This window comes from Chaetodon trifascialis, chromosome 23, assembly GCF_039877785.1.
Source record: "Chaetodon trifascialis isolate fChaTrf1 chromosome 23, fChaTrf1.hap1, whole genome shotgun sequence".
Taxonomy (NCBI): domain Eukaryota; kingdom Metazoa; phylum Chordata; class Actinopteri; order Chaetodontiformes; family Chaetodontidae; genus Chaetodon; species Chaetodon trifascialis.
Window position 1 is genome coordinate 38,520 of NC_092078.1, and position 11,481 is coordinate 50,000.

The window sequence follows — 11,481 nt, forward strand, 5'->3', positions numbered from 1 at the left end:
TATTTCCTGTAACAAGATAAAGACATAAAAGACAGAGGTAACAAGTCTTACATCCATCCATCCATTTTCTATACCACCTATCACTTTCGGGGTTGTGGGGGGGGGGGGGGGGGGGGGGGGCTGGAGACTGGTCACCAGTTGATCGCAGGGCAACACATACACAGACAACCATTCATGCTCACAGTCACACCTAGGGGCAATTTTACAGTCACCAATTAACCTAATGAGCATGTTATTGGTCTGTGGGAGGAAGCCGGAGAGAAGCCACGCATGCACGGGAAGAACATGCAAACTTCACACAGAGAGGCCCGCCTGGGGATCGAACCGGCAACCTTCTTGCTGTGTCGCACGCGCACTACCTGCTGCGCCACCGTGCAGCCCAACAAGTCTAACATATAAAATGAAAAATAATCAGCTTCAGCAATAATATTAACGACTCAGCATCAATGTAAATCCCCTTTTTAAAAAGAGAGATGACAACAGATAATCAAAGCCTGAAGTCAAGATCTTATCTCTCTCTCTCTGTTTCTTTTCTCTGACTGCATTTCTGTCTCTCTCTCTCTCTCTCTCTCTCGCTGTTCCTCTCTCACCCAACCGGTGGAGGCAGATGGCTGCCCACCCTGATCCTGGTTCAGTCTGAGGTTTCTGCCTGTTAAAGGAAGTTTTTCCTCGCCACTGTTGCCAAGTGCTTGCTCATGGGGGAATTGTTGGTTCTCTGTAGATAAAGAGTTTGGTCTGTACCAGCTCTATATGGAAAGTGTCCTGAGACAACTTCTGTTGTGATTTGGCGCTATACAAATAAAATTGAATTGAATTGAAATTAAAACACCAAGATGACCACGCCCTCTGCAGTGACATCATCGTCTCAGGTTGATGTCGTCCCATGCATGAGGACAAATGCTTGGCGCTTTCCACCAGTTGGAGTGAAGAAGACACTTGGGTGAGAGGCAAAATATCTAGAACCTCAGGCAACTCCAGCTGCCTTTGTAAAGTGTTTGGAAGTGTCGTGACCTGGATGAATGAGAGAGAGACCTGGATGAGACACTGCACGCCATGACGTCACTCCTGCTCACCTGAGATGACAGCAACGTGCGCCCACTGGAAGAACTTGAGCACAGTGAACAGGACCCTGCTGGGTGGTGTGATAGGAGGCAGATTCGGCCAGTCAGCATCCAGACAGCCTGGAGAAGCAAGCCCCACCTCCCAATGTTGAGCCAATAAGGAAGCAGCATGACAGAGAGCTGGGTTAAATGGTCCAATATAGGTGTGGCCATAACCCTCTATGTCATCAAGTTCCATCAGAGCTGAAATAAAACCAGAGAAGAATAGTCAAAGGTGAAAAAAAAATGAATGAGAAATGGGACTTCAACAGGATTCAGTGGAATAAAAACTAATTTGTAATCACCTTTGTAATTTTGTTCAAAAAAAATATTCCTCAGCTTTAATAACGTCAAATTTACAGCATTTGATATTTTATCTCACAATTCAATAAATGATAATTTAATAAAATAACTAAATCTAATCAATCTCATAGTCTTCAGTCCTTGTATGCATGTTGTCGCTCGTTAATTGTTTGAATCATTGACTGTCGTTCGTTAACTGATCCAGTTTAATGAACATAGAAGGGAACAATTTTCAATCAAACAACACTTTTAATTAAGAGTCCTAGTAAAGTCTCCAGCCTTTAAAAAAATGCTTCTGCTCCAGAGTTGATTGGTTAACAAACCTTTGGAGGCGGAGCAGTCCTCCTCCAGCAGTTTCACTTCGTACCAGAATCCTCTGCTCAGACTGCTGTCGCTCCGTAACCGTGATAACGCCAGGTTGGCCGCTGCTGTTGGCATAGCCCGGGAGAACATGGGGTCACATGACCATGGACCAATTAGAGCCAGTTTAAAGGTCACAGTCCAGACCTCTGTAATGCATAGTAACCACAGACACACCTCGAGCAACCACCTGGGAAGCTGCATCCTGGCAACCTGCAATCAACAATAGAAACAACATAAACAATAAAAACAGGTTACATGAGTTTAGAATAAAAACTCTTCAGATCAAACTAAAAATGTCCCAGTAGTCTGTTTTTTGACAACAACTAAATTAGATTACATTCAACTGGATTATCATCCCACCAAGTGCAAATACTGAAGCAACAAAATGCAGTTCACCATCTCACCAGAAGTTCAACACAGGTCATATATGTGCAGTACAGACAGCACTATGAAGACAGTATTAACAAGCTAGAGGTCAGACATTGACAACAGTATAAGTATCTAATATGCATCTAAGGGCTTAAATAGTTAAGGTGAGTATGTGCGATAGTGTGGTAATGGTGAGGGAGTGTGGACCTGCAGCCACTGAGGCAGTTCCAGGGCAAGAAACAGTCACAGTTCAAATGACTGGTGGAGGGTGTGAGCAAGGTGGTCTGTGCTGGAGACCAGAGGACAGTTTCAGGATGAGAAGAGTGTGTGTGCACAGAGTTCAGCAAGGTGACAAGGAAAAATCTATTCCTCAGCCTGCCAGTGCTGGAACAGTCCACCCCAGAGCCTGCTGGTCCTGGAAAATTTTGTTCCTGTGCTTGCTGGTCCTAGAATGGAGAATCCTGCAGCAACCCTCCCTGAGGGGCGGAGGGCAAACAGCCTGATTTGAGTTAGAGGTGTCCCAGACAATGCCTCCTGTCTTCCGCAGACACTGCGTGCACAAGACAGCCTCAGTGACGGTGAACCTGTGGTGCATTGGGCAGTTTGTACTACCTTCTGCGGGGCTGTCGAGACAGTTTTCACACCATAATGAGATTAGTTGGTCTTGAGCAGCAGCGGTGAGCTTTTTGACCGGGGTTCAAGAGTTAAGAACCCAAGACAGGATCTCAGAGATGTAGACACCCAGAAACAGAAGCTGGAGACACACTCAACCTCTGTCCCATTAATATGGATGAGGGTTTGTCTGCTGCACTGGTCTTTCTGATATCCACAACAGGTTGTTACTGCCACATCATACCAAATACTTGACCTCCTCCCTGCAGGCCAACTCATCTTTGTTGCTGATGAGGCCAACCACTGCTGTGCTGTCTGCAAACTTGACAATGGGACTTGAAGAATGTTTAGGTTTGAAGTCATAAAATTAAAAAAAAAAATCAGTTCAGTGTGACACTCAGACACACAAATCAACTCTTTATCAGAGGAAACAAGTTCACCTGCTACAGACAGAGGCCTCCATCATGGAGCCAACACTGTGTGTGTTGGATATAATCCAGGTGTGTAACTTCCACCTTCAGGATTAAACTCTCAGCACTCTCAACACTGCAGTCACTTAAGCAAACATGTCTGCATCCAGAACCCAAATTCATAAACAAGACCCAGAATTACTGATGAACCATTGGACAGGCTTCTTCCTCTAACTGCTCCTCATCCTCCTCTGACTGATTTATGCTTATAAGAAGTGAAAAAGGAGGAAAAGATCAAAATGTTGAATTTGATCTGAACTACAGCGTCAGGTCAGCAGTGTGAGCACGAACAAATAACCATCTTGACATTTTCAGTTTACTATTTTTTTCTTTTTCCATTGAATTGCATTAATCTTGCTCCTTTGATACAGGACAGTTATTTACAGTTGACTGATGAATTAATTATTAATTAGAACAAATTTCATGAGTAAAACAACTGGAGAGTCATGAACATGAGAAATGAAAATAATTCAAGTGAAATAATCTATCCAATAATAGAAATAAGAGACAAGGAATGAAACAAAGAACATTTCCAAACAAAACAGTCAAATACATTAATAAAATAAATATTGACTATAAAGCATTCTGATCAGTAGTCAGGCTGAAGAGCTCAGATCCTTTTCAGACAAATCCAGCAACTCAAAAGAAAACAAGGTTAAGTTTTCTTTTTAAAGCCCAGAGATCTGAGAATCCTGGCATTAATGAGGGTGAAGCAGACTTTGAGTTCATTCACATCTTACAGCAGCACAGACTGAGAGGGAAGAAAACACATCAAGAACTATTTGAATAAATCACCCCACTTATGCAGACTAACAAGAAGGGCAGGGCGGAAGCTGTTCAAATAATTTATTTTACAAAAGAAGGCAAGCTAAATCCAACTAAGTAGAAAAATTTAAAAAAAAAAAAAAAAAAAAAAAAAAAAAGCAAATTCCAGGGAAACACAACAACCTTCTAATAAACAGAGAAACCAGGACTAAACTAGAATTACTCACGAGAATCACGGGAACAAGGAAAGCACATAAAGACGACACCACACAGACAAACACACTGACTTAGACAAGGGAGGAGGACTAATCAGACCCAGGTGGACACAATCAAACAATCACAAGGGCAGGAAAACACAGGAAGTCAAGTCAACTTTGACACACAAGGGTTGGCTACAAAATAAAACAGGAAATAACAAAACTGACAAGTCCAGATCCTAACAAAGAGGAAAACACAAACATTATAGATCACATGAAAAGCTATTTACAAATAAACACAACATGCCAGACTGTATAAGATAAGATAAGATAAGATAAGATAAGATAAGATAAGATAAGATAAGATAAGATAAGATAAGATAAGACTTTATTGATCCCACATCAGGGAAATTCAGTCATGACAGCCAGCAAGTATTACAAAGAGCAAGCACATTGGCATAAAGGGGTCAAAATAAAAAGTATGCAGGATGCACAATAGAAAAACAGCTGTGCATATGTACAATTGTAGAGATTATAAAAAATAGTAAATGCCATAAAAATCCTACTGCCATAAAAAAAGTACTATTGCTAATATATAGAAGTTGAGTCCAGTATATACAATACATACAATACATTAGGGTTAGGGTACATACAATACATTTACGAATAATAATGCATATGTGCAGTTTATCTTATATACACACACTTTACAGTAATAAATACAATACTATGAGTATTAATCATAGACAATACTGCAATATAACATTGACAGTTATATCAAAAATCTAACAGTTTGTTGCTTTTTGTCCTCAGACTGTGATTGGACCAAGTCAGAGTCACAGATTGAACCAAGCTGATTTCTGTGACCTCTGACCTCTAAATCTTCACAGGTTAATGCTGACTGACACCAGTAGCTAATGCTAAAGAGCACTAAGAACGCTAAGTATAGCAACAATGCTATCGCTCTTAACACAAGCTGAGAGGGAGAGAAAGGGCATGTCATCACGATCCTGAAGACCATCATCGACTTGAACACAACTGTCATCTGGTGACATCATCCAGGTGTCTAGTAACATAATCCAGGTGTCATTACCCAGAGCATGTTTACACTCACATTAATATCTGAGTTTTAAGTCTGATCCTGGTTTTAATGTTATCTATAATGTGATGTTTATATGAAACGTCACCGTTACAGGGTTATCACAGTTTTTCTCAAAACAGAGTCCAAACAAGTTCAAATCACATTCTCAAACTTTCAAGTTCAGCTGTGGAATCTAAAGTAAAGTGAACAATGCAGCACAGCATTCTGCACAGAACACCCACCACTCAACAGAAAGAGCACAAAGGGATCTGTCAGCTCGGGGAGTGACACCAGGGAAGTCACCCTCGAGAGGGAGAGAGACCTTCTGCTCAACACTATAGGATGTAGCTTGGACAAATGAAGATTGACATTCACATGCCAAAGGGGTACTCCTTTAAGCTGACAAATTGGAGTGTCCAATTGCTGAGGACAGCTCTTTTAAGACACTAGGAGATAAGAGGGCTGAGAACAAGACACCCCATTGGCGGAGCCCTATAGGCTGCCTGGCAGGACCGAGTCTGTGAAACCACAACGAGAGCCACCAAAAAAAAAAAAAAGAAATCCAATAAAAGACACAAAGAAAAATATAGGTGATTTCATCATATATGTAACATGTGTAGGTTTTACATCAGGAATCAAGTGTTACTTTAATGGTAGCGAACACAATGTGAAATCTTTTTATTTATTATTATTTTGTTGTAGGAAGGGATCTACTCACCTTAAACAGCTGTAACCTTAGCAGTAGAGAATTATGGGAATTGGCCAAGCAAAGGTAAGAAGGAGGATAAGAAAATCTTTATAGCTTTATGACTTGAATATTTGTCATAGGAATCACAATGGTTCACTTGAAAGGGCCTTTATAGAAATTAAGAAACTGAGAAACTTTAAATTGACTGGATGTCAATTACAGAAAACAAGGCACTATCTTTTTATGGTGAAGTTAGAGGCCTGGGGGAGAAGGTCGTAATGGGAGAGTTCATATGAGTCACTCACTAAACAGAGTTGGGTTTTCAAGTCACTCGAATCACCAAGTCAGTCCTCCAGAGCTTGATGAATCCTCCACTGGCCTCGGTGCCCCTAAAGCATGCGCACCTGAGAGTCAAGCTGGCCAACTTCTAGTTTAGCCCTCCACTAACTTGAAATTGGATAAAATATTTTGTCATCTAGTCATTTCGAATGTTATTGGACTAAATGGATCAACTTCTGACAGTGAAAGAAACCATTTTGCAGGGGTTGTGACAGTCGAAAATAGTCATCCACCATTTTACAGCAGGTCCTTTTCCCACAATTGTGCTTGGGAAAATGTTTTTTGGGCTGCTGTCAGGCCGGGAAGTTGTTTACAACTTGTAATTGTTTGTAACTGTTTCAGAGTTGCTCAACTCAATTTGACATTGAGTCATTTCCACATCCACTTAATCATACGGTCAGAGTTTTCAAAGGCAAAAGTCTTATTTTTAAATCTCTCTCTCTTCTCTCTTTCTGTCACTCTCTCACACAGGCATAATAACAACCTCGTTAATAATGTGATGTTGATGGAATGAAAAAGGCAGAACTGAACTGTGAGGGACCCCGACAATCTACGGCATGCACACACTAGTTATTACATTTGCAAGGAAAAGAATAGGAACCTGAGGCATAATGTGAGTATTGTTTATACCATCACAGGGAGACGGTCAGTAACAGACTAAAAAAACACTTTAAAGGAACTCGTGATTTCAAGTCGTGCCATATCTTAAGTGAACTATCAAGCTACAAACAGCGGGTGACATGCACCACTTCTACTCTACCATAAAACATGCATACCGCACCCCTGGGACACTGATCACTGCTTAACAGAGGTGGACCCTGTTTTGTTCATCTTTGTAAAATGATGAGACTTAGTCTGGTGTTCACGAGTTAACCGCTCGTATTCTTTTCTTTTTATTAACTTCTTGTACACCGACTAATAACCCCCACAGGAGTGCATCCAAGACCTATATCAACCACCGGCCCCCTCTGCTGGTCACTACTGGTGTCGACACACTAAAATCAACACAGACCCGACTTACAGACGGCAACTGAAGAGGGCTAAACCTTCCAAGACTACAGTAAGGCAGTGGAGTCCAGAAGCAAGTGGCATGCTTCAGGACTGTATGAAGTGTACTGACGACCACAACGCATTTTTTTTAGCTCATATATGAACTTCTGTGAGGTCTGCCTCCCAACCAAAACCATCATAAGGCACAATACCCACAAGACCTGGTACACCAAACAGGCAACTGGGAAGTCGCCATGAACAACAGGCATTCAGGGAGGGTGACTTTGATACAGTCAGGCTGGCTAGAAAGAACCTGAAGAAGGCAATAAATGCTAGAGTGTTATTCAAGCACCAATGACCCTGCAGCTTTCTAAACAATAGTGTTGTGCGGTACGCCTTATACTTTATAATATGCATTCTTTGCTTTATAATGTAATTTGTAAATCTTTTTTAACAACCAACAAGTAAAAAGGCCAAGAAATAATGGTATAATTTGGGAAGAATAAAGAGAGACAATAAAAAGAATGCATCCTTAAGATGCACCTTTAATGTATCAGTATGAATTTTCGGAAAGACAGGAAATCTAAGGCAGAACAGCTGCCGAAAGATAACGTAATGGTGTAAAATTGGGGTTACCTTAGAAAAAAAGAAGATGCCCCCAGGGGCGTGGTAAACACTGACCAAAACTGTATAAAAGACAGAGTGCAGACCATTGTAAGTTGGAATTCTTCAGGATTGCATGCTGTGTGTTTCTGAGCTTGTTCCCCTTTGTTGCCGGCAATAAAGTATTTTGCTCCTCGGACTTCTGACTCCTGCAGATCTTTATTGAACACCTGGCTGGCAGTGTTTGTGAACGATAGATGGTGTAACTCCAGGCACATCACTATCAAAGAGCAGCACTGCTGCCCGGACATTGAGCTGTTGGCTGTTAGTGGTGGCTGTGTATATTCCTCCCTCCGCTAATGCCAAAGCAGCCTGTGACATCATCAACTCCGTGATCAGCAGGCTGCAGACCCAGAAACCACAGGCCCTCTTACTGATCTCTGGGGATTTTAATCATGCCTCTCTGTCTTCCACTCTGCCCAAATTCATCCAGTATGTCACATGTGCCACCAGAGACAATAAGACACTGGACTTATTCTATGCCAACACCAAGGAGGCATACCAATCATCACCCCTCCCTCCTCTGGGAAGAGCTAATCACAACCTGGTTCATCTCCTGCCTGTCTACAAGCCCCTTGTTAACAGGCAACCAGCTGTGTCCTGCAGAGTGAAGAGGTGGTCTGACGAGGCTGAAGAGGCTCTGAAGGACTGCTTCAAGACAACCGCGTGGGATATATTCAGTGACTCTCATGAGGAGGACATCGACAGCTTGACAGACAACATCACGGACTACATAAACTTTTGTGTGGAGACCATTGTACCCACCAGGACTGTACGGTGTCACTCCAACAACAAACCCTGGATTTATCCTGACATTAAGGCTCTTTTAAAGGAGAAGAAGCCTTCAAGTCAGGAAACAAAGAAGATCTGAAAACTGTTCAGAGGGAGTCAGAAGGATGGACCTCAGCAGTGCTTTCAACACAATCAGGCCAACCATCCTCAGAAACAAGCTGGAGTTTTCAGGAGTGGACCAACACCTCACATGCTGGATAGTGGACTACCTCTCCAACCGCCCACAGTATGTGAGGACACGGGACTGTGTGTCAGGGACTGTCCTCTACAGTGTGGGGGCCCCCCAGGGAACAGTGCTGGCACCGTTCCTCTTCACCCTCTACACAGCTGACTTTTCCCACCTGTCACCCACCTGCCACCTGCAGAAGTTCTCTGATGACTCTGCCATTGTCGGCCTCATCACAGATGGGGACGATAGGTCATACAGAGGACTCATTCAGGATTTTGTGTACTGGTGTCAGCAGAACCACCTCCTGATTAATGCAGAGAAAACCAAGGAGCTGGTTGTGGACTTCCATCGGCGCCCACACTCTCCCCCATCACCAGTAAACATCCAGGGAAGGGACATTGAGATGGTGACATCTTATAAGTACCTGGGTACTTAACAACAAACTGGACTGGACTCATAACACCACTGCACTTTATAAAAAAGGACAGAGCAGACTCTATCTGCTCAGGAGGCTGAGGTCTTTTGGGGTGGGGGGGCACTCCTGAAGACCTTCTATGACTCTGTTGTGGCCTCTGCCTTGTTCTATGGTGTAGTCTGCTGGGGGAGCAGCATCACAGCAGCTGACAGGAAGAGGCTGGACAAACTCATCAAGAAGGCCAGCTCTGTCCTGGGATGTCCTCTGGAACAATTTTTTAATTGGTTTTACTCCTGTCTCACAGACCGTTGTTTCTTTGTAAGTTTGGATGCATGTTCCTCCGGAACCCATGAAATGAAGTCTGGGGTACCCCAAGGGTCAATTTTAGGTCCAGTACTTTTTAATCTTCCCCTTGGGGACGTCATCAGGAGCCACGGCATTAGCTTCCACAGCTACGCTGATGATACACAGCTTTACATTGCTGTGTCTCCTGATGACACAGGGCCTATTGATACCCTTTTAAAATGTATTTTAGACATTAAGTCATGGATGGCAGAGAACTTCCTACAGCTCAACCAGGATAAAACAGAGGTTTTAATTATTGGTCCTGAAGGCAAGAGAGAGACACTTTTACCAAAACTACAAGGTTTTACACCCTCACAATCTGTTAAGAACCTGGGTGTGATTTTTGACTCTGAGCTTAGTTTTATTCCTCATATTAAAAATGTAACAAAGATTGGTTTTTACCATCTTAAAAATATAGCCAGAGTCCGGCTGTTTCTCTCTCAGGCTAACACAGAGGTGCTGATGCATGCTTTTATCTCCTGCAGTCTAGATTATTGTAATGCTCTGCTCTCTGGTCTTCCCAAAAAGACTATCTATAACTTACAATTACAGCAGAACTCAGCCGCACATGTGCTGACGAGGACCAGAGGGTCTGCTTTTAGAATCGCTGCATTGGCTCCCCGTGTGCTTCAGGATCGACTTTAAGGTGCTTTTACTAGTTTTTAAGTGTCTTAACGGTCTTGGGCCATCTTATTTATCTGACCTGTTCTTATCATATCAGCCCTCACAGATCCTGAGGTCCTCTGGCTCAGGCCTTTTGATTGTTCCAAGGGTTCGGACCAAAGCCCATGGGGAGACGGCATTCAGCCATTATGGTCCGAAGATTTGGAACAGCCTGCCAGAGTGCATCAGGACCGCAGAGACCGTTGATGTTTTTAAAAGGAGGCTCAAAGGTCACCTTTTTAGTTTAGCTTTCAATTGATTTCTTATACTCTTTTAATTCAGACACGTTTTACCCGAGCACACTGTCTTTTAGTTTTTAGGTCCTTTTATTTTATTCAATTTTAGGTTTTAGGTCTTTTATTCTATTATCTTTTAGGTTTTAGCTCCAGTGTTTCCTCATGGGGGTCCTCCACGCTGGGAGGGGTGTCTGGTCTGCCCGCCAGGGCGTCGTCCTGGGGACCCCTCGGGTCCGGAAGACTGGGGGGCTCTGCCCTGCACGTGGAGTCCACCCCAGTCTGCCCAGGTCAGGGACCGGGGGGCTCTGCATTATGTATGGGGTCTACCCTGGTTTATCTGGGTCGGGGGTCATGGGCTGTGATCCTTCGCAGCGTGGATGAGCTCCCCATAGGTGGTTTTCTTTTTCCTCTCATGATTTCTCAGTGCCCTGCCATGTCATTACACTGACAGTTTCGTTGGGGTGGCCGTGTGTGTGGGTGTGTGTGTGTGGTTGTGTGTGGGTGTGTGTGTGTGTGTGTGTGTGTGTGTGGTTGTGTGTGGGTGTGTGTGTGCATGATGTAGGTCTCCAGGCGTGATTGGGGGGGAGTATTTGCTATGATATTGCTATTTTATGTTTTTATCTTTTGTCAAGCACCTTGTGTTGCACTTCTATGTATGAAAGGTGCTATACAAATAAAGTTTGAATTGAATTGAAAAAATTGAATTGAACAGGCGAAGGAGGTGGGGGAGAGGAGGATGACAGCCAAGCTGTCCTCCATGACAGACAATGGCCGTTTCTCAATACCAAGTACGCCAAGTTCGGACTTACGAACTTGGCAGTTCGGACTTAGCAAGTTCGACTTGGGAGTACAGTCTCTCCAGGACGGGAGGACGCAGGACCGTCATTCTGCAACTGGGACAGCAGCGTACTTGATGACGTT